Source organism: Triturus cristatus, chromosome 11 (genome assembly GCF_964204655.1).
Source record: "Triturus cristatus chromosome 11, aTriCri1.1, whole genome shotgun sequence".
Classification (NCBI taxonomy): Eukaryota; Metazoa; Chordata; class Amphibia; order Caudata; family Salamandridae; genus Triturus; species Triturus cristatus.
This window is the reverse complement of record NC_140594.1, coordinates 761,251,832-761,276,398: the sequence shown is the minus strand read 5'-3', so window position 1 is coordinate 761,276,398 and position 24,567 is coordinate 761,251,832. Positions and strand designations below refer to the sequence as shown.

The 24,567-nt window shown below is 47.3% G+C and overlaps 1 protein-coding gene across 12 annotated transcripts in view; it reads left to right on the top strand.

Moving 5' to 3' along the window:
* The first annotated feature begins 2,149 nt into the window (after nucleotides 1–2,149).
* The window catches only part of AMMECR1L (AMMECR1 like), a 1,417,960-nt gene continuing 1,395,542 nt past the window's right edge, over nucleotides 2,150–24,567 (top strand). For 3 of the 12 annotated variants that reach the window (XR_014970645.1, XM_085634444.1, XM_085634449.1), the window contains exon 1: nucleotides 2,181–2,265. The gene's annotated coding sequence lies outside the window, so the exon portion shown is untranslated. Of the gene's footprint in view, nucleotides 2,424–24,567 lie in introns of all 12 variants that reach the window. The other 9 variants (XM_085634446.1, XM_085634442.1, XM_085634453.1 and 6 more) reach the window with 6 other exon arrangements.

Sequence of the window (24,567 nt, the reverse complement as noted above, 5' to 3'; positions counted from 1 at the left end):
AGCGTTAGCGTTGTTAATTACATTTGAAGCAGGGCTGCTGCACTGAGGTGGTCTTGAATCTGCAAAGGGCCTTTTAAAGTGTGTTTCGGTTGGGTATTACATACCTGGCATGGTGACATACGACCTACTCCTGCACCTCTTGCCACACGCCACAGTGGGTTCCTAAACTAAATATGTCCGTTTCCAGGACTGCTGGTCAAGAAGTTAGCTGCCTGGAGAGAAATGTACGCCACACATAGGGGACCAGGCCAGCAGTGACTTTCGGCAGAACACTTGGGTGTGACGGCCCACTGGCACCAGCAGCAGTATAGACACAATGTCATCTCCTGGCGACACCGTGAAAGTCTGCTACTGACAGCGCAATGTGACAGCCGAGTACCTGGGCAGCTGCCACCACGCACCAACCTGTGTACGGGGCCCAAGACCCAAAGCACACATTGGACCCCGCAGCGCTATGACACCTACTGTCAACTGGACTTTGTGTTTGTTAAAGTTAACATCAGATACGGCATTAAATAATCAGACAATCAAAACCCTTTTTTATTTATGTTTCATATATTTGTTAGATAAATAAAAGTGGTGAAAAGAAATGTGAAAATATGCAGACTAAAGATGGTGCCAAAGGGAGCCCCATGGTAAGCGGTACTACACCCATCGCCTGCACCTTACAGGAAAAAAGGGAAGGAGATGCCATTTCGCAGAATGCTGTACGTGCAGGAGGTGCAGTAACATGAGTGGTCGGCATCGCGCAGTTTTCCCATCCCCCACCCCTGATGAAGCCACACCATACAATTGTACATCAGACAAAAACATCCCGCACTTTATTTATGTAGGGAGGCGAAGGAGATAGCGGCAACATGTAAATGCACGAAACAAAGGTGATATTGACACAGAAGAGGGAAAACAAACGTAACTAGCCCGCGAGTGGTGCGCGCGCGCGCCACAGCGAGGCATGTGGTTTCACTTATCACGCCCGTGTCTGGGCACGATAATTGAAACCACATGGCAGCGGTGCGCGTAACAGACACCACTAGGCCATGGGCGGAGCAATGCGCCCGCCTTTGGCTAATTGCGTGCTGTCTTTGATAAAAAGACGCACGCCAAGACCAATAGCGTGGCCCAAAATGAAAAGCACACGCACGAGCGTGTGCAATTCCTAGGTCCGTTTTCAAACCCCCTACAAGAGGTCTCTCCCTGCGCGAGCAGTGCTACGCACTGCAACGCTAGGCGCGAGACCCAAAAAAGGTGAGTCTAAAAGCCCCCGAAAAAGGGGAGTCTAGCCCTTTACCAAATTGGAACCAGTGCCCTATCCTGTGCCCAAAAATTAGCAACTTCATTACAACTGGGTGTAAAAACCCCTTAGGGCAGGCAGTGTAGTTTTCTGTATTTGACCTTTTTAATAAAAATAATAAAGATTTGCTTATAAAAAATGATTGGGGAAATCCTGTTTTTGTGCTGTGTGATTCTAAAATGGTCCCATGAAAATTGGAAAAAATGCCACGTGGAAATTGTCTTTGCCACATGTTTTACCAAAAGGCATTCCCATCTTTCACTGTTTTGCCAGGACAAGTTCCTCCAGGTACCACCTGGAGGAAATTGTGCATGAGAAAAAAACACTGGTTGAAAACACAATTTTCACGAAACCCTTCATATTAGATCAAACAATGTTTGCACCTGATTTGAAACTTACATTGGCAATCAATAGAAGTCAATGGGGAAAATATATTCCCCCATTTTGTCCCCAAAATCACTCATTTTTCCCCATAATGTTATTGTGTATAAATCACCCCTTGAAGCGCACGTATAATAATGTACCATTACATTACTCTTGGAAAAAAGGTTACATTTCCTGTTTTTCACCCATTCCCCCGTTTTGCACATCCCAATCTGTACCTATCAACACAAGGAAACTCTTGTAGAGATCTAAAACATCGAGAGAAATACACTCGATAATTAAGGTTACTTTTTCTGAAAAAAATGGAATTCTACCAACTAAATTGGAGCGCTGGTTTTAAACTTTACTAAAAAATAGTTTTCTGAAACGCTAGATCTTAAGCAGCTGCATTGGGTCCAACCACTTTTACCTCGACTTGCAACAGCTGAACCACCAAAGTACAAGTGTGGCCTCAATGACTCACAGCGTTTAAAGCCCGTTTCTACAACACTTCGGGGTGGACATCCGGTGGCGCCCGGAAAAGACGTCACCCCGGAAGTAACATCACCTGCCTGCGCAGATGTCTTTAGGAATACCCGAGGATTGAAGAGGTACACAAATAGGAGAATGAATGCTTTTCTTTTCCCTTTTCAAATGCATTATTCAGCAAGTAACAACTTGAAGGTCTTGCGTTCAGTCCCTGTTTCTGAATCGCTTTGAGGTAAAACGTGGTCTGCGAAACAGTGGGATCGGATTGTTTTCAGAAATGGTGAGCACCCGGTAACACTTGAGGGGGTATTGGGTATTTTTTATTCTGGTATTGCATCGCGTATTAACTATTTTTTCAAATATGGCATTGCATCGTGTCTTAACTATTATTTCAATCCGCAGTAGTCTTCTTCCTCGTTTAATTGTCCACTGATTCTGAGCATGCTTTTGGAGATAAGTACAATTGCGCTTTATTTTACCTAAAACTAGTCAGCTCTTTCGCTTTTCATTTCATTTTTCTGATTTCTTTCATTGTCTTCAATCTGCCAGATCCGCCCTTGTTTTTTGTCGTGTTTATAAGATGACGCGCCTTGAGGCATGCAGGCTGAAGTACGGTAAATGAATACGGCGTGTTATTCCTTGTTTATTAGGCTTACAGCTGGCTTAGTCCTGGACAAGTCGCCGGATCGGCCCGGGACTACAGTACAGAGAATTCCATAGCATTAAAAAACAAGCATTTGCAATGCAATAGGTCTCGCATTAGGAAAGTTTGAGCTATTGGTATTGTAAATGCCAAATTTTGTATTTGTGTTGGTTTTGAAAATAGCTAAATTAATAGCTTTGTCATTTACAATTCCAATAGTTTTAACTTTCGCAAATGTGACATTTGTAAGGCAATATGTGTTGTATTTACGTGACTTGGATGTATTTATATTACAAATAACAATGGCTTTTCATTTTTTTAAATAATTAATACTTAAATAAAAGTTATTGTAATTTATAATGGCAATAGCTTAAACTTTTGTAAATAACTTTTGTGAAGATTATGTTTAGTGTATTTTATTGTGACGAAAATCCAAGAACAGAAGTGAAATATTAACATCTTTTTGTGACATTTGTAATAAAGCTTGAAACATTGAGAGAACATATTTGAACCAGTTGTTGTTGAATGGTTGCACAGATTGATGTTGTGGTGGCGACGAGTGATGCTGTGGCGGCGACGAGTGATGCTGTGGCGGCGACGAGTGATGCTGTGGTGGCGACGAGTGATGCTGTGGCATTCAGTGATGCTGTGGTAGCGCATAGTGATGTTGTTGTGCCCCTGAGTGATGCTGTGGTGGTGCTGAGTGATGCTGTGGTGATGCGATAGATAGAGGGAGGGCGATAGATAGAGGGAGGGCGATAGATAGAGGGAGGGCGATAGAGAGAGGGCGATAGATAGATAGAGGGAGGGCGATAGAGTGAGGGCGAAAGATAGAGGAAGGGCGATTGATAGATAGAGAGAGGGACGGCGATAGATAGAGTGAGGGAGGGCGATAGAGTGAGGGAGGGCGATAGATAGATAGATAGTGAGGGCGATGGAGGGCGATAGATAGCTAGAGGGCGATAGAGTGAGGGCGATAGATAGATCGATATCTATATAGATAGATAGAGTGAGGTTGATATCTAGATAGAGTGATGGCGATAGATAGAGTGAGTGCGATAGATAGAGTGAGTCCGATAGCTAGATAGAGAGTGAGGGCGATAGATAGATCGCGTGAGTGCGATAGATAGATAGTGTGAGGGTGATAGATTTTGTGTGATAGATAACTATTTAGAGTGATGGTGATAGATAGATAGCTAGAGGGCGATAGAGCGTTGGCGATAAATAGAGTGTGGGCGATATAGATAGATAGTTATGGCAATAGATGGAGTGAGGGCAATAGATAGAGTGAGGGCGATAGAAAGATAGATAGCAGTGTGGTGGCTAATGTGTGTAGGGCAGTGTGTGAGGTGTATGTGGAGGGGTAAGTGTGAGTGGTCTTTGTGGAGGGGTAAGTGTGAGTGGTATGTGTGAGGGGGCAGTGTTTGGTCTGTGTGAGAGGGGGGCAGTGTTTGGTCTGTGTGAGAGGGGGCAGTGTGTGTGGTCTGTGTGAGAGGGGGCAGTTGGTTGTTTATTGACTTGTCAGTAAACTGTATTTCTATTTTCTGTAAAGGCTGTATTAGATTGTGTATTTTTTTTTCAATACTGACACTGGCTCACGTAAATGACTGCAGTGCCTTTGAAGTAAACTCTATTCTTATATATTTGAGGGTGAGGGGGTGCAGAGTTTGAGGGGGCTAATGTTTGCTAGGGCAGTGTGTGAGTTGGCATTTTGTGGGGTCTAATATGTGTAGTGCAGTGTGTAAGGGTGGGAGCTGTGTGTGTGTGTGCTTGGTGTGAGTGTGCAGTCTGTGTTTTGAAAGTATTTTTCATTCACGTTTCATGTGAGGTTTGTGACTTGTAAGTAAAGTGTATTTGTATTGTAAACTCTTTTTTCTTTTGAGAAAAAAACGCACAGTGTGACACTGGGTCACGTAAATCACTGCAGTGACTTAGAAGTAAACTAACTGTATTCGTATTTATTTAAAGTACTGTCTTTTTAATTGTACGCCAAAAAAACGCACGGGCTCATGTAAATCACTCCAGTGCCTTCAGGGCTGTGAATACTCACGCTAAAAGTAAAAACAAAAGGGGAGATGAAAGGAAGGGTGGGAGGGACTTTGTCGACAGAGCATATGGGGGTGAGGGGGTGTGCAGGACGGTGAGCTGAATGTGTGTGCCAGAGAAGGAGAGTGCGGCGCGTGCGCGCCACAGCATTTCCAGGCCGCAACCTCCACGTGAATATTGTTGATTTGTTAAATAAAATTACACAAAATTAAGCACCAAATGCATAGCACCGACAAACATTGTCCGAAAACAAACAAATGCTTAAAATGCGTTTTGAAAACGTTTTGTTCCTGTAACGTTTGTGACTTTTTAAAAAAAGTGAAAATGCACCTACTGACATCGTACAAAATAGGGGGCAGAGTGTGTGGGGGGGTGCAGAGTGTGGGGGGGTGCAGAGTGTGGTGGGGGTGCAGAGTGTGAGGGGGCAGTGTGTGTGGTCTGTGAGAGTGGGGCAGTGTGTGTGGTCTGTGTGAGAGGGTGGCGTGTGAGAGGGGGGCAGTGTGTGTGGTCTGTGTGAGAGGGGGCAGTGTGTGTAGTGTTTGTGCGAGGGGGCAGTGTGTGGGCTGTGTGCGAGGGGGGCAGTGTGTGGTGTGTGTGTGCGAGGGGCCTAATATGTGTAGTGCAGTGTGTAAGGGTGGGAGCTGTGTGTGTGTACGTGGTGTGAGTGTGCAGTCTGTGTGTTTTGAGAGTATTTTTCATTCACGTTTCATGTGAGGTTTGTGACTTGTAAGTAAAGTGTATTTGTATTGTAAACTCTTTTTTTTTTTCTTTTGAGAAAAAAACGCACAGTGTGACACTGGGTCACGTAAATCACTGCAGTGACTTAGAAGTAAACTGTATTCGTATTTATTTAAAGTACTGTCTTTTTAATTGTACGCAAAAAAAAACGCACGGGCTCATGTAAATCACTCCAGTGCCTTCAGGGCTGTGAATACTCACGCTAAAAGTACAAGCAAAAGGGGAGATGAAAGGAAGGGTGGGAGGGACTTTGTCGACAGAGCATATGGGGGTGAGGGGGTGTGCAGGACGGTGAGCTGAATGTGTGTGCCAGTAGAAGGAGAGTGCGGCGCGTGCGCGCCACAGCATTTCCAGGCCGCAACCTCCACGTGACTTTTGTTGATTTGTTAAATAAAATGACACAAAATTAAGCACCAAATGCATAGCACCGACAAACCTTGTCCGAAAACAAAAAAAAATGCTTAAAATGCGTTTTGAAAACGTTTTGTTCCTGTAACGTTTGTGACTTTTTAAAACAAGTACCGTTTCTCCAAGACAGTTTAGTTACACGATGGTAAATGATTTATGTTTCTAGTGTCACTGTGCCTGTGGTGAGTGGACATGTTGGCGAGGGTTCCCCTCACTCCCGCACGTCAGCTGTGGCTGTCCTGGCACGAAGGATCACGTAGCTCGGTGATCGCCTGCCTTACAAGATGTCTCGTGCCAGACTTCATGAAATGTCTTAACGTAGGACGGCCATGTATCCTCCTCCACAAAGCATCATTTGATATCCCGACTTTAATTACGCGCCTCTACTGACGGGCCCCGCCGTTGCCACAGCAACGGCAAGCCGCTAATTAAGTTGTAGCCTTATTCCTCCCTGAGACTTTAAATGCAGGACTTTAACAAATAGCGCTGGGGAAGGCGCGCACCTTGCCACGGCGCCATTGTCCTGCAGTTTATTTTTAATTACAATGAATCCTAAGATACGCGATCCCAGAAATACTTTGTGGGAATAGCGGTGAATGCGCTCGTCATGCGAATGGCGCCTAGAGTCGGCTGCGGGGTGAGGAGGGGGTGCTACGGCTTCAGCAGTCACGGTGAGTTGTCTGGAGCAGAGATGGGGCCACGGGGAGCGAGGGGTGCATATGACGGAGGGACAAGGGAGAGACAGGCGAACAGGACAGATTATGGGGTAGCAAAAAACAAGGGGGCGAGAGAAGGGGCGCCAGAAGAGAGCGGTGCTCAGCCTGGGTACAAACAGAAAGCGAAGGGGACCAGGGATAGTAAGGGACAGGCAGGCGCCAATGGGGGCGGGGGAGCGGCAGTAACAAAACTGGGCACAACACTCAGAATAGAGGCGTTCTCGAGGGTGGATAAAAGTAGCAGAAAGAAATAGGAACAAGCATTGGACGCGCGAGACGCGATGGTGGGGGGGTGGGAGAGAGAAGCGCGAGTTCTGGTGTTTGTTAGTGCAAGGTGGGGGGAGAGGGGGGTGTAATTGGGTTGGGTTTTTGGCGTGTATTTTAAGTATTAGTGCACTCGTGTGGGTATGCCTGCGATATTTCTTAGAATATGGATCTGCCTGAGGGAAAGGCAAGAAAGAGGGTGGTGGTGCGTATGGGGGCAGGAGGTCGAGGGCAGTTGTGGATTAGCAACTAAGGGTCCCTTCTTAATCTGACGGGCTGCAGGAGCCCAGCCTGCAAGAATCGCAATAAAAAACAAGCAGGAAGTGGGATAAGGGAGGGGGTAGGGGAGAGAGGCAATGCAGGCTGGCAAATGGTGAGCACTTTTCGCGGGCGGCCGTGCGGCCGCGAAAGTGAAAGAAAACGAATGCTTTCAGGCTGCCAAATGGTGCGCGCGCCCGGAGCACATGCACTGTAGTTGGCGGCCTGAAATGCACTCGTTTCCACTTCCAAAAGTCGCTTACTATAAGTCTCGCTAAAGCGCTGTCTCAGGCGAGACCTAACAAGCATTGGCATAGCCAATAGATCTCGCCTTTGGGACCTTATAAGTGTTTAGCCATGCAACAGTTGCATAACTAAATACTTATAAGGTCCCAAAAGCGAAACCTATTGGCTATGCAAAGCGGGCGAAAGTGATCGCGATCACTATCAAACATCAAAGCGGCCGTGCAGCCGCGAAAGTGAAAGTAATCGCGTAAAGCGCGCACATGCACTGTAGCTCTAGGCTGGCCTGGTAGCACTTTTTGGAGCCCTCTCAATAAGTCTCGCCAGACCAAGTCAGGCGAGACCTAAAGAGCACAACTAATTTGTGACTTGTAACCCTAAGAGTACAAGCGTTTGGGATAACGTATACATGAATGCATTCACAAATTTGTTTGTGAGGCACATAACAATGCTTCTACACGAAACGACCTTATTTATTTATTTTTATTTTATGCGTTTTTATATAGCGCGGACTTTACCCGAAGGTGTCGGAGCGCTTCACAATAGAAACAGCAGCGTTATGAGGAGAAAATTACAAGTGGGCATGTTGCAAAAGCAAACGTTACATTACATGAGGCAAAAGTGACAATTGTGCATGTATCAAAAGCAAACAAAATACAAGAAGAGGTAGCAAACGATACGTTACAAGAGGAACAAGCGTTTTCAATGCAATAGGTCTCGCATTATTAAAGTTTGAGCTTTTGACATTGCTAATAATGCAACACCAATAGCAGCTCAAAGATTCAGTAATGTAAGACTTATTGCATTGCAATTTTTTTTTTTTTTTTTTTAATATAGCACAAACTTGAGTGAAAGGTGTGTCTTTATGTTGCATAGAGTACAGTGTAATTATGTGTTGTGTTCTGTGGCACAGAGTGGTATTGTGTGGAGTATATTTATCTTGCATTAAGTAGAGAGTAATTATGTGATGTGCAATTATGTAGTACTGAGTGCTATGTGGAGTTTATTTATGTTGTATTGCATACAGTGTAATTATGTGATGTGTAATCACAACCGCCATACACACAACCCCACACACATAACCACTACACACAAGCCCACACGCTCCCACCTGCGCGCCCACATGCAACCACACACACAAACCACCCACACCACACACCCAACTCCACACACACACACACACCCAACTCCACACACACACACCCAACCCCATACACACACCCACCTGACCCCACACACACACCCACCTGACCCCACACACACACCCACCCGACCCCACACACACACACACCCACCCGACCCCACACACACACCCACCCGACCCCCCACACACACCCACCCGACCCCCCACACACACACCCACCCGACCCCATACACACACCCACCCCTGACCCCACACACACCCACCCCTGACCCCACACACCCCCTCACCCCACACACACCCTCCCCTGACCCCACACACCCTCCGACCCCAAACCCCCCACACACCTGACACCCCCGCCACACACCCAACCCCCCACACACATACAAACCCCACACCCACCTACCGAACCCCCCCGCCACCCACACACCCGACCCCACACCCACCCAACCCCCCACACCCAACCCCACACACCCAACCCCACCCCCACCCAAACACACACCCGACCCCTCCCACACACCCGACCCCCCCCACCCACACACACCCACCCCCACCCACACACACCCACCCCCACACACACCCGCCCCCCATACACACTGCCACCCGCCCCCCCACACACACTGCCACCCACCCCCCCACACACTGCCACCCGCCCCCCCACACACTGCCACCCGCCCCCCCACACACTGCCACCCGCCCCCCCACACACTGCCACCCGCCCCCCCACACACACTGCCACCCGCCCCCCCACACACACTGCCACCCGACCCCCACACACACTGCCACCCGACCCCCACACACACTGCCACCCGACCCCCCCCACACACACACTGCCACCCCACCCCCCACACACACACTGCCACCCGACCCCCCCCACACACACACTGCCACCCGACCCCCCCACACACACTGCCACCCGACCCCCCCACACACACACTGCCACCCGACCCCCCCCACACACACACTGCCACACACACACACCCGACCCCACCCACACCCCACCGACCCCACCCACACACCCACCGACCCCACACACACACCCACCGACCCCACACACACACACCCACACACCCCACACACACACCCACCGACCCCACACACACACCCACCGACCCCCACACACACCCACCCGACCCCACACACACACACCCACCCGACCCCACACACACACACCCACCCGACCCCACACACACACCCGACCCCCCCCCCCCCCACACACACTGCCACCCGACCCCCCCCCACACACACACACTGCCACCCGACCGACCCCCCCCCCACACACACACTGCCACCTAACCGACCCCCACACACACTGCCACCCGACCCCCCACACACACACTGCCACCCGACCCCCCACACACACACTGCCACCCGACCCCCCACACACACACTGCCACCCGACCCCCCCACACACACACTGCCACCCGACCCCCCACACACACACCGCCACCCGACTCCCCCCCCACACACACCGCCACCCGACCCCCCCCCCCCACACACACACCCCCACCCGACCCCCACACACACACCCCCACACACACACCCCCACCCGACCCCACACACACACCCCCCACCCGACCCCACACACACACCCCCCACCCGACCCCACACACACACCCCCCACCCGACCCCACACACACACCCCCACCCGACCCCACACACACACCCCCACCCGACCCCACACACACACCCCCACCCGACCCCACACACACACCCCCACCCGACCCCACACACACACCCCCACCCGACCCCACACACACACCCCCACCCGACCCCACACACACCCCCACCCACCCGACCCCACACACACACACCCCCACCCGACCCCACACACACACACCCCCACCCGACCCCACACACACACACCCCCACCCGACCCCACACACACACACCCCCACCCGACCCCACACACACACCCACCCCCACCCGACCCCCACACACACACCCCCACCCGACCCCACACACACACACACCCCCACCCGACCCCACACACACACACACACCCGACCCCACACACACACACACACCCGACCCCACACACACACACACACCCGACCCCACACACACACACACCCCCACCCGACCCCACACACACACACACATACCCCCCACACACACACACACACACCCACCCGACCCCACACACACACACCCCGACCACACACACCCGACCCCACACACACACACCCGACCCCACACACCTCCATAAAGAGATCCTGCTGCACTTTCTGTGATAACTCTGAAACTGCGTCACACTTGGAAAAATCTCATTGATCCTTTAAGGAAAATAAGTCCCACATCTTCCACCAATCCTGAGAAAATCACAACCAGTATATAAATGGAACAAAAACTAGAAACATAACGATCTAAAGCATCCTGATCCACTATTAAGCAACAGAGTGAGAGCCTCCCGTGTTCTCAGGTTTCCATCTTGGGATCTACATAAAATAGCGGGCCAAGAGCACCTTCAAAAGTGCTGGTGCACCTCAGTTTAGGTATTATAAACTCACCAACTACACATACTTCTATCTCCGTCTGACTCTTAAGAGGTGGTGGGGGGACCTCAAGAATGCCCTGATGTCCTGTAAATTCCAGGTGGCACTACATACTATGTGTGCAAGAGGCGTCAAAGACCAATTAACTAGACAAAGGACACGCACAATCTTTCAGATCCGGAGCTCTGGGCTAATGTTTTTTTTTAATGAGCCCTCACCTGCATACCACATCTAACTTTTATAAGTAAACCACACAGCAGATTTGTACCAAAAACGTCACAATAGAGTTTCTAAGGTGAGGACAGGCACTGTATACATGCAGACAAATTGCTCTCTGCAAAAGGCTAGCAGGAAACCCTGGGCTGCACGGCGTGTTTGTTCTCTGTTCAACCAGCAAGCACGCCCTACACAAGAAAACCGTAAAATAGCAACCAATATGTGAGTGTGCTAGCAAAGTATTTGTAAACGCATCAAAGAGCACACAGTGACACTAGTACTGCACCGTGTTTTTCCTGCTTTGTGCTTTTATTTTTTTAATTTGTTTTTTTTTTTTTTGTTTTTTGTTTTTGTTTTGTTATGCTACTGTTAGTTCCTTGAACAAGCCGCCAGTTTTTGTCTCCGAAGAGCTATCTGACCTTACATGTATGCAACTTGCTTGACAGACAGTTACACTAAAGAAGAATACAGTGGTAAAACTGCACTATAAAATAAATTACTACCATGCATATTAACCACAAGCATATAATAAACTTGACTGCCTCCTGAGTCGTGATTTATTGAAACGGGTTCGCTTGTAAATGATAAAACAAAGTATTCATTTATTTGGGAACATGTGCAAAATAAAGCTTGCTGGGCATTTCCCGAAGGCCCTGGCATCTGCTACTGCATTTGCTTTAACGCTTGTAGAGCTAGTGAAATAAGTTATAATCTACTTCTTTCCCTGAGATTAATTGTCTGGTCTTAAGGCAGGTGATATTTACTAAAGTTTCATGTCAGACAATTATAATAGCTTCAGTATTCTAAAATAAAAAAATAAGCTGTATCGCCAACAAATTGGGTCGGGATCCAAATCTCAGGACCGGAGCTAAAAACATTTTTGTCTGGCCCTATTTTTTGTAAAGTGAAGGCAGTGCGTGTAGCATCTTTTATTTCCAAATTATGTAAGTAGGATTCTAAAGATATCAATGTGTGACACTAATATTTTCATATTAGTTGTGTCCTTTTTTAGCTGTGGTGATGTGTTCTGCTTTTTTTGGTATTGCTGTGTCTTTGTGTTTCGTTTTTGCAATACGATGTGTTGTACTGTGGTTATTATCTTGTATTCTGTTTTGACTTGTGCTGCATGGTGCCCTGTATGTTTTTGTTGTTGTGGTATTTTCTGCTTTTTTACTTTGTCAACACATGCTAAACCATTTAAAGACCTAATCAGTACATGCTTTTTTAACAAACCACCATTTACCAGTGTCTTAAGTGGTAAAATAGCACTGGTCGAGCTCTATAACTAGGTAAGATACCAGTCACCTCCAAACTGTAGCAGAGACTGCCTGAAAATAATGTACTTTGTGAACCCTTTGTGATATATGTCCCATGTCTTAAATTAAATTGGCACTTGCAGTGCTCATTTTCTATAATGTTGCCCGGTTTGTTAGTTCCTTGAAAAGGGTGCCTACATTCTGCAGTGCATTGTAGTTTCTTCAGGATTGATGCTAAACATAAGGCTTCTGAAGTCGGAAGGCAGCCATTTGCAAAAGTCGCGGCATGTGCCCAAGTGTAAACTTTTAATGCTCAACACATTAGGTTTTTATTATATTAATATTGTGCATGGTCCCAGTCTATGGCAAGTAAATGGGGAAAGTCCAGTGAAGGCACCCATTGATGCTGAAACAGTAAGGAGCAAATCAGTGAAAGATGGACCACAGCTCCACATCTTTAAAGGAAGTGGGGAACTGGTCTTACTTTAATAGGGGGTCAGTCGTCCTTTTCAGATGGGTGCATTGTGTGACTTATACCCATCTGCCTGAAAGGTCCCTGAAACCACTGGCCACTCGCAAAACGTACATTCGGGGGCACGAACTGTGTGTGACACTCTCAGGCCTCGAGCACCTGTGTCTGCATCAGCAATCCAAAGAAGGGAGATAGGGCAAACGTGTTTACTTATTTGCGTCGAGTCACAATGTGAGGCAAAAGAGGAAACATCCCTCTGAAATGGTGCCAAAGAAAAACGTGCACCCATGTATGGGCTGTAGAACCATATATGAGCTCCTTCTGTGATAAGCAAATATTTCAGCAGCATTACAAGTGGCACAAGCGCTCACTGGTCTGTAGGACACTTATTTAGCATGATTGTGCCTTATTATTATCACCAGACCCATTTTTTAGGTCCAGCCTGGGCAGCGCATGCATAGCTCTGCGAGGCATGCTGTATTCAGGTAGGGACTTGAAGCTACGCCCTCTCCCCGCCCATATTTTTCATTGGCTTTTGTCATTGGCTTTTGTAAATGCTGGCATCTGATCAGTTAATCGGCGTTTGTTCCCCTTTAGTACTGCATTGTCTTCATTTGTTACCTCCCATTTGGACTGGCCCTTTTACTTCTGTTGTTACATAGTATGTCTTATTTAGTCTGTAAGCACTATTTTCTTTAATGAGTTTCTCCTACTGCAGGCACAACTTGCTTACCTGCAACATTCAGCGTGCCCGGGACAATGGCAGCCGCTTCTTTGAAATAAAATAGGTCTCGCATTTACGAGAGTTTGAGCTATTGGCATTCTAAATGACCATACCTTTTTATTTACCTTATTAATTATCAAAACACATAAATAAAAGGCATTCTCGTTTACAATGCCAGTAGCTTAAACTCCCGCAAATGTGAGACCTATTGAATTGCAAATGTGTTTTTTTTTTTTTTTTTCTTTTTTTTGCTTCTAATAGGATGAGAATTTGTATTTTCAATTTTATGGAGCAGTACTTAGCTTGAAGGTATTCATAGCGCTTGTACAAGGGCATCCACAGGGTCACATTGGTTTTTCCTTTAGGCAATTTGCCTATAATCACCGGATGTTGAGTGGGCGCAGAGTTCTGACCCTGGTTCCTCGGTTCCAAAGACAGTAGCTCTGGCCAGAACGCCAGATCTCTTCGTTGTACTATCAGGTAGTTCCTGCAGGTATGACGCATACTCATCTGTGCTTCCAATTTATTAAGTATAGCCTGCGTTTTTTGGCGATCCCTGTATAAATGGTTTTCACAATGGAGGCAGTCCTGTGGATTTTTCTAGAGGCATATATCTACCACGATTGGAGGCTGTTTCCTAGGAGTACACCTGTTTATCACCTCACATAGGCTATGTTGTTTGCAAAGCTATTCGTCAGTCATTCAGTCAGTAGTTCTTTATTCGGTGATTAAAAAACACCATAAAAGTCATATAAATACACACAATGTAATTCATCCTTAAAAACACAATTAAATCATATTAAGAACCCTGACTGAAATAACAGATCATCAAGGGGAAACACAATTAACTCACCCTCAGTCCATTAACTATAATTATATTGCATTAGGGCCACAGAAAAAAGCAGATCACATATAACCATAATGATCACCTTGAAACCTCCCCTCTAGTTTTTCTTAGTCTCAGCGCAACTTTCATAAAATTCATCATACAGCATAATGTCAGCGGCTCATGAGCTTTTTGTAAAAAGAGCAAAGCAGATTTAGCTTGTCAGCTTAGCCCTTTTTAAAATTTCTGTTAAATTTCCGCCGTGGCATTAAATAACAAGCATTTACAATGCAATGGTCTCTGCATTGGTAAAGTTAGAGCTATTGGCATTGCTCTTGACATTGTTTTTGTTTATATTTTTGTTTTTAAAACATTTAAAGAAACGGCATTGTCATGAGCAATGCCAATAGCTCTAACTTTAACAATGCCGAGACCGTTGCATTGTAAATGCTTTTTTTTGTTTATGTTTTTAAAACATTTAAAGAAACGGCATTGTTATTTACAATGTCAATAGCTTAATCACTCTCCAAAGCGAGATTTATTATGCGAGCATTATTTGGGAAGTTTGGCAAATCCATAAATATGAGGAAAACGCTGCAGCAGCGCAAAATGCCAGTGGGCCAGACTAATATGCATGATTAGTATTTGGATCCCATGCCCATTCCTTCTTTGTCCTCTCTGCTGAAACTGCTGCCTGAAGTGTCAAATTTTATTAATACTAAACAAAAATCGCACTACCATGCCAGGGCCAGACTTGGCGTTGATAATGATTGTTTGAAAAGGGAACGTTGAAAGGATACGAACTTGACCAATTCTGGTTTCAAAATATAAGAGAACACTGTAGAGGCATGCGTCTACCGACTGTTATATATAATTTGGGATATATTTCTTAATCTGTCAAGTTCAGCCACTGCATGTTTATATTGTTGTCTCTTTTTGAAACTCAGGAGCAGTAACATTGTCGTGGTGTCACTAGGGCTTCAAGTGGATTCTTTCTCAATATTATATACAAGCCACAGTTACTGCTAATTTATCTTATGCAACTAACAACGATTGACACAAAAATGTAATACACACGTCCAAAACAAACTCTGAAAATGCCTCCTGCTCAATTTCTACATTATAAAATATACTTTCAGGCAGAAAGTCAACAGGTCAATGTAGTTTCTTCATATTAGTGTACAAGACAGATTTTTTTTATAATAGACGAGTAAACAAAAATTATGCGACTTTACCTTGCAAATGAAACCGTGCAAATGAAACCGTGAAAACAAAACACCAAGCAAGACTTTACAAATTTGTTAGGAGCAAGTTTCTAAGTATGATAAAAAAAATGCAATTAAAAGAGTCAAGGTCAATGTTTGTTGATAAAAGCATAAAAAAGAGAACTTTTCTTCAAACGACAAGGGAATACGTGCTCAACGGACTGAGTATGGGAAGGTATAGTTGTATATACGATTTGCAAAAAGGATAAACAACGTATAAATGGATTATAGGAAAGAAAACTACAGATTAGGGGCAAATATTCACACACAGTTTCAATTACTTACCCTTTGATTCACTGACACGGAATCCTTCGAATTGTAAAAAGATGGCCTCGCCCTAAAACCAAGCGGCTGTCTGGACGAAGGCTTTACTGTGGCGCAAAGGAGTTACTCGGGTATGGAATGCGCGAGCCCTTCAAGAAATTACACGCAAGGCAGAATTTGCACAAATTTGACTACGACTCTTTCAGAATTTCTGCAAAAAAGTCCCGTCTACTTCCAAAAGTGCATTCATTATAAACGAGAAGTAAATCCTGCTGGATACAGTCCGGTGTCTCCCTCGAGCTCAGTTCCTGGAGTGATGTTCTGAACTTAAAACACACACACGCTCTTTCCCCAGGACATCCTGAGTGCGCACAATGGCAAGGCACAACAATCCGCGCGCCCCTGCGTTTGTCGCCTGAGGCGTCCGAACGTAAGGGCGGGGTTGGGGGGAATAGGGGGTTGATCTGCCTGCGATCCCAGCCAAGTGGCCCCCTGCCGGAGTACATGTCCGGGATCTCAGTCCAGAAACAACACATACGAGTGAGTATTTCGGCTCTCTGCTGAAATCTGCGAGACAACGGGTGATCCTCAAATCACTGGGCACTGAGATCTCAATGTCCTTGAGTTAGGCACCGTTGCCTTTGCACCTTTTTGCACTCGACGCTTGAGTGCTTTGAAGTGTTCTGAGGCCTGAGGTTTACCATGGAGGCTTTATACCGGACTCAGGGAATTACCCAGTGATGCAATCTTCGGGCGAGGAAGCAATCGGAGACCGTCTATTGTGCTGCGACTCAGGCTGCCCCTTTCCCCGGGTCATTACGGTACTGCTGGTCTCTAATCAATCCTAATGCGATGGCAATTGGAGTCCCTGGTGAAGCCTTCTCGGGTTTCCTGTAATGGCTCTACCACATTTCGTGGACCCTCTCCTTTAACCTGAGATGCGAGGGGGGCAGACCCTTCCCCGCTCCTGATTACTTCAAGATGTGGGGGCTGCGGCGGACAGAAGGAGGGAGACACGCGGCGAGCAAGATCATTGACATGTGACCAAAGAAACTGAGAGAGTGAAGGGTTAAAACAAATGGGAGAAGGAAGAAAACGGAAAGGGAAAAAAGGTTTTTAAAAAACGAATGGATTCAATGAAAACAAACAAGAAGGAATATGGAAAAGTGTGAAGTACACTGTGCGAGTCCTTAAAAAAACACGAGGGCACCGAAAGACACCACCGCCTTTCTCCGAGGCAGCAGAAATGCCTCGGAGAAAGGGAGCGTCCTTTTCGGATTCGGGGGCGTGTTTTGCTGTTGTCTCCTCCCTGAGACTTTTTGCAAAAAACACGCCCCCCGATCCGAAAAGGACGGGGCATGATTGGAGTGACGGGACCTCTTCTCCAATGGCTGGCCAACATTTACGAGGCCAGCCAATGGAGAACAGGGGAGAAGAGGGGCGGGTTCAAGCCCCTCTTCTCCCAAGTCATTATCTCTCGCGAGCGAGACTGCGCAAGCGCAGCCTTCACTAGCCAAGACCTAAAAAGGAGAAAAAAGTACAAAATGAAGGGTGTCCTGCGGAGACCTATTGTCGCAGCCGCAGGCACCCTTCTGCTCAATTGACACAGTAAAACCTGGCGGGTCTGCCAGTAAATGTGATAAAAGATTGAGCCTAAAACGACACATTAAAAACCTCTCTTGGGCGTTATGCATGAGATTGAGGTAGGGTTCCATCCCCTCAGTAGTCTTAACCATGTTATGAGCAATCACCACACCTTTGGACCCTTCCTCTAGTGTTCTTCTTGTGTCTCTTTGGGCCATGAAGGATCTCTTTAGTGTCATTTTATCTTGAGTAGTGATTGTTTCAGGGTTTGTGAACAAGTCTTTGCTGCCTAGTCTATCCAGGTTAGACTCAACATATTTTAGCCAGGGAATGTTCATACTTTTATCTCTTGTCAGGCAGTCTTTTAAAATGAGCCTGCTCAGCGCGGCTTCTGGGTTTGTCCAGATTTTAAGCCAAGTTTAAAATGGGTCTGTACTTGACCAGGTCTTCAATATAGGGCCTCCCCAATTCTCAATGCGCGATAACAGCTGGAATACTCTGGGGTAATTTTAAGACTGACCTGAAATTTACTTTCCTTGCGCTGCAGCTGATCCGTATTTACATATCCCCACACTTCCGCACCATACATGGCTTTTGAGCAGCAGATAGAACTGTAAAGATTCTTTTTTTTTTTTTAAATATCTTTATTGACATTTTTCAATTTTTCAAATAAACAGCATACTCATTAACAAGCAAATAAGGAAATACATGATACAACAGCATTTTTGGCTAGCATGTCAGACCGTACAGGACGTACGCCAATCATTGCCAGAAGAAAGTTTAACAGGTATACCCAGCGATCGACCATGCGTCCAGTTCAAAACACGCCCGTGAATTACCATGTAGTAGTTATGTAAAAGGAATTGATGACAGATCACCTCTTGTGTCATAGTCCACCATGTTCAGCATGGCCACATGGGATGCCAACGACGGCGTACAACCTACCACCTTGTACATGAGGGGAGTTAAACATCAATGATTAGCATAGTGGACTGAACCTCAGTAGTGGGTAACAGCGGTGTATGCAGGCACTGACTTGTACTAACTCGTCGTGAAACTTCATGCGCAAACCTGATAGGGCGCCAATAAAGAATCCAAAACACAAACGAAAAAAAATTAAAATAGAAACAGCAACCACAGCAGAAAGATAAAGAAACCAATAAAACAACCAACTCAAAATTAGCCTTTATATCCTCAACCCCCGGGTGTCCCAGTAAGATATCGCTGACTTCCAAGAAATCGCCTCTTCCCTTCCCCAGCAAGAACCATAGTGGGAGATGGACCCAAGATGCACCAAACAGTATCCTCAGTCACACGGCGTGCTCTACAGGCCAACAAACGAAGAGCAGGTAATGAGCGCCAAGGGCAGTAGCCTTGCATTACGCACAATTATTATCTATGTGTCAAGCCGCTAGGGCACAGAGCTCAGGGGTTCACATTGGTGGAGGGCGTGTGCGGGGGCCGACCGTCAGCGCTACAGAGTTGCGTGAAGCTATTCAGCAACGTATCCCAAGGCTGGGCTGCTGGGAATTTGCGGAGACCTGCAGTCTCCTCTCTGTGTAATGCCACACTCTCCGCTCGTGCCCAATTAAGAAATGACTTCTCCCAGCTAATTGCAACAGGGGCTTTTCCTCGTTTCCAGTTTTTAGTAATCAGGCGCTTCGCAGTAATATAGCCTAGGTCTCGAAAGCGGGAGGTTATCTTATTCTGCCTATTTCACTTATATAAGCCTAATATGCATACCTCCCAAGTATGCTGACACAGCACCCCGGTGCACTGCTCTAGTATAGCCGTGACCCTCCGCCAATACAGCGCCAGTGCAGTGCAGGACCAAAGCATATGTAACGGATACGCGCCGCGGAGCATACATCGCGGACAGACAGCTGTAATATCTCCAAAGTATTTAGCTATGTTGTCTGGGGAGAGGTAGGCGCGGTGCAGAACAAACGTCTGAATCAATTTGAATCGAGAGTTTCGTGGTATGTTGACAGGTTCCGCTAATACCACGTCCCATTCTCCATCCGTCCATGGGCGCCCCCTATCAACCTCCCACTTTGCGCGGAGCCTAGTCAGCGGCAGCGTAGTGTGTATTAAAAGAGCGGATACCAGCCAATGAACAATATGGGAGCCCGCCCCCATAACATGCAGGTATTGAATAAGGTGGTGCATTGGGAGTTCTGTGGTGATGTCCCCCCACGAGGACGTGAATGTGTGTAGAAATGAACCATATAATAGAAACTGCCCGGGTGCCAGGCCAGTGTCTGCGGAGAGCACCTCAAACTGGATGAGCTCACCATCGGCATATAGATCGCCCAGCGTGTCAATATCTACCTCATGCCATGCACGCAGCACCTGTTCCATAGTGTCCCTGCTGCCTCTGGGTGTACCTAGCAGCGGCATCGCCGGAGCGTATGGTGTAGTGGACCTTGTTAAATAAAGGCATCTCTTGTAGCAGTGAAGAGCAAGAGACAGTGACCATGGTGTGGCTCGACGGCCGCGAGCAAGTGGGTGAAACAAGTGCAGTACTTGCGAGCGGGTCCATGGTGGCAAAGCTGTAGCCGTATCCTCCAGGTTCTTACCTGCTAACCATCTAGTTACCCACTGGAGTTGAGCCGCCAAATAATATAATTCGAGGTTGGGGACCGCCAGCCCTCCCTGCGCGATCGGGGCGTACAGTTTCGACAACGCCACTCTGGGTCTCCCCGCATTCCAAATCCGGTCGCAAAACATTTTTTCCAAATCACGGAAAAATTTGGAGGGAATTCGGACCTCAATGCTGGTAAAGTAATATAAAAGCTTTGGCAGGATTAACATTTTTATTAATGTTACCCGCCCCGTCACAGTGAGAAGTAGTGTTTTCCAGAATCTCACTTGTGCCTGGATGGCGGTTACAGCCCTGGTCAGATTGCCCTCTAGCATGTCTGCTGGTTGCCGATATACTAGCACTCCCAGGTATCGAAACGTGCCCTGGTACCAAGCCAGAGGGGTATCGCGATAGTATACTGGTGTCTCCACCACTGCGTCCGAAAAGGGTTAAATACCGGATTTCGCCCAGTTTACACGTAGACCCGACAACTGCCCAAAGTCGGCCAATATATTGAAGATGGTTATGGGGACGTTGTGCAAATCCCGGACATACAGCAGGAGGTCGTCTACGTACAGCGAGATGGCGTGAAGACCGTCCCCCAAAGGTATACCCCATTCCTGACCATCCCCTCGAAGCAAGTGGCTCCATTGCCAGGGAAAAAAGTAGCCGAGAGAGAGGACAGCCCTGTCTAGTGCCCCTACGAACGTTGATAACTTCAGAGATGAGCCGCCCCGTGCGTACCCTAACCGTAGGGCGCTGATACAGCAACTGCACCATGGACATGTATGCATCACCCAGTTCCATCACCCAGTTCAAATCTACCTAAGACAGCCGAGAGGTAGGGCAACTCTAAGGAATCAAAGGCTTTTTCCAAATCTAATACAATACAGCCCGACCTCGGCCAGGAAGGAAGTGAGTGTCGCTGGACCCGGAAGAAACGCCGGATGCTGAGTACTGTATTTCTCGTTGGGACAAAGCCATTCTGATCCGGGTGAACCATAACTTGTACCGCCGGCGCTAGTCGACGCGCGAGTAGGGATGCAAAGATTTTATAATCCGTATTCAGAATGGCGAGGGGACGATAGGAGCCCAGCAACTCTGGTTGTTTACCCGGTTTTAATAAGGACACCAGCAGCGCCTCGTTCTGCGAGTAGGTGAGTTTAGATTCCTCTACCGCGCGCTTATAAAGTTTCAGTAGATGGGGTGTGAGGATATGTGCATACGCCTTATAAAATTCGGCCGGCAGACCGTCCGGTCCCGGTGCCTTCCCGTTCGATAACGAGAAGATGCTCGCCTGGATTTCATCTGTTGAGAGGGGATCATTGAGATCAGTGCTTTGAGCTGGGGTAGGGTGAGGTGGATTGAAGCCAGCAGCAAAACACTGCAGGGCCAATTCCGTAGCCTGCGCCTGGGACCAATAAAGCATCCCATAATGTGCAACAAATTGCTGCTGAATTTCTTGTTGCGTATAGACTATTGTGTCTTGTGGTGTTCGTATGTGGGCTATGATGGGGAAAGGCTCATCATTGCGTATTAACCAAATCAATAGTTTACCCGCCTTGTCCCCCTGACGGTGAGTGCGTGCAGAGTGTGCTGCATAATTGAGGCATTTAAGACGCTCCAATAGGCGCGCATGCTCTGCCTGTAACTGTCCCAGGCGGCCAGCAAGGCCCGTGTCTCCGACTCCCTCCTCCTGCGCTAGCTCAACCTCAATAGCGATAAGGTCACGTTCTACTTGAACCTTCATACCTGCCTGGGAGTGCCCCCTGACCACCACCTTCAGGGCGTCCCATTCGATCAAAGGGGAGGAAGCCGATCCCTCGTTCTCGTCAAAATAATGTGCCACCGAAGCGGCCAACCTGTCGCGAAACGCCGCGTCCAACAATACGTCGGGCTGCAGACGCCAACGCGGGATGGGCGGTGCCTCCACGGCCCAGCCTATTTCTAGGACGTGAGGGTTGTGGTCCGAGTGTGTGCGTCCCAGATACTCCACCGTCTTCACTTGGGGCAGCAAATCAGCGGTTAACATGAAGCGGTCCAACCGGACATGCAAGCGATGTGCACCTGAATAGTAGGAATACTGCCTAACTGCCGGGTATCTATGCCGCCAGATATCCGTCAAGCGCCACTGCTGAGCCCAACCACATAGCGCCCTCATAGCTTTATAAGATGTTGTACCTGTCAGCGGGGGAAATGAGAGATCTAAGTTAATATCCAAAACGCAGTTGTAGTCTCCACCCAGGATCATTGAGGTACCATGCCATGGAGCCAGGGCCTGCGTGAGGGTGTCTAGAAAGACCGACTGGTCCACGTTGGGAGCATATAAAGACACTATGACTATGTCTGCCATCAAGTTTTCCTCTCACTGCGACGTACCTGCCCTGTTTGTCGATCATGGTGTCTTCCACTGTGAAGGGAGTGCCATGCCTAACCCAGATTAGTGCCCCACGCGCCATTGCCGAGTACCCAGTAGCAAATATTTGTCCCCTCCAGCGTTTTTTTTAAGCGGGGTATCTCGCCCGTGATGATATGCGTCTCCTGCAGCAATGCGATGTTGATGCGATGGCGCTTGAGATACGAGTAGATGAGGTACCTCCGTGACGGTTTGTGTATGCCATGCACATTCCATGTGCCTATCCTAAATGTCGCCATATATCTAGTAATAGTGGTCTAGTGGCTATTCCACAGATCTGGCACTGCAGTACCGGAGGGCCGCAGACATGAGGTAGAACTGTAAAGATTCATGGTTTGTTCCGGGGACCATCTGCCCAATCTCCTCCCATAACTCGCTATGGCTCCATTTGAAGCAATTAATTTCCTGCATCGCTCCTCCACTAAAGGTGAGAATTTTAATAACTCGTCAAATCGTAGCCCCAAATAGGTGAAGGACTTCACTTTTTCTAGAATATGGCCCCCAATCCTATACACAAAATTGGGGCAAGATTTATTGCCTACTGACATCACATAAGATTTACCAAGATTGGCCGACAGGTCTAAGGCTTCCATAAACTTAACAAAGCCGTCAATCAGTGTCTGTAGACCTTTTGGGGTGCGAGCTAGCAGCACCGCGTCATCGGCATATAATGGGACCGGAATATGACGCGATCCTACTTTTGGGCAGTCAGTGTTTAGGTTAATTAAACACTGCTCTAGGTTGTTGATATAGAGGGTGAATAAAAAAGGGGCAAGGATACACCCCTGCCTTACTCCACTAGTACATGCGAAGGCTTCTGTTAGCCCCCCCCTCAGTGTTGTAACGTACCCTGGCTGTAGTATCTCGGTGTAATTCTCTCCGTATGTTAATCAGCCCGGGGTCTATTCCCCACTTACTCAACATCGTCCAGAGTTTACTCCTGTTCACATGGTCGAAGGCTGCCGCCAGATCCATGAACCCTAGATGAATAGTTTCATTGCTCGTTTTGGTATACTTTTCGGCCAACAGGTACAGGTTAAGACATTGATCACTGGTAGATCTACCAGATCTAAAACCATATTGTGCGTCTGAAACAATATTATTGTCTTCAGACCATTCAATAAGTCTGTTCAAAATGGCCCTTCCTAAAATTTTGGCTGTTACATCGATCAACGAAATTGGCCGATAACATTGGGGGTTATCCCTATTACCCTTTTTAAAAATGGGGACTATAGCTGCTGTAGACCAGGACCGGGGTAAATCGCATGTAACTGCTGCGTTTATAACCCTTGTAATAATTGGGGCCCATAGGTCTACATTACTCAAGAATAGATCCGGGGGGATCCCATCTGGGCCCGGAGCTTTGTTTTTAGTCAGGCCCTCAATGCCCACCCTGATTTCAGCTAAGGTGAAATCCACTATCTGTATATCTGGGGTCACCATCTCTTCCTCTATAATGGGGTCCTTGCAGTGATTATAAAGGCCCTGAAAGTGTGCCAGCCACTGTTCAGGCAAAATATTTGGGCCAATCTCAGGGGCATTATCGTGAAAGCATGGGTTATTTATTAGACTCCAAAACTTAGTGATATCCTTTTTTTTTTTTTTTTCAGCCGCCTCCCTTAGGTCTGCCCATGCTGCATCCTGCAGGGCGAGTTTCCTCTTTTGGACCTCATTCTTGTATGCCAATCTACACTGCCTTATTTTCTCGGAGTCCCTCGGCTTGAGTTTCAGACTGCCTTTGAGGTCTCTAAGGGCTCGTGAGCACTCAGTATTAAACCATCTTGGCTGATTACCCCTTTTTTTTGGCACATTTGTTGACAGTAACCCATCTACCAAATTGGTTAGATGGCCAAATGCTTTCATTA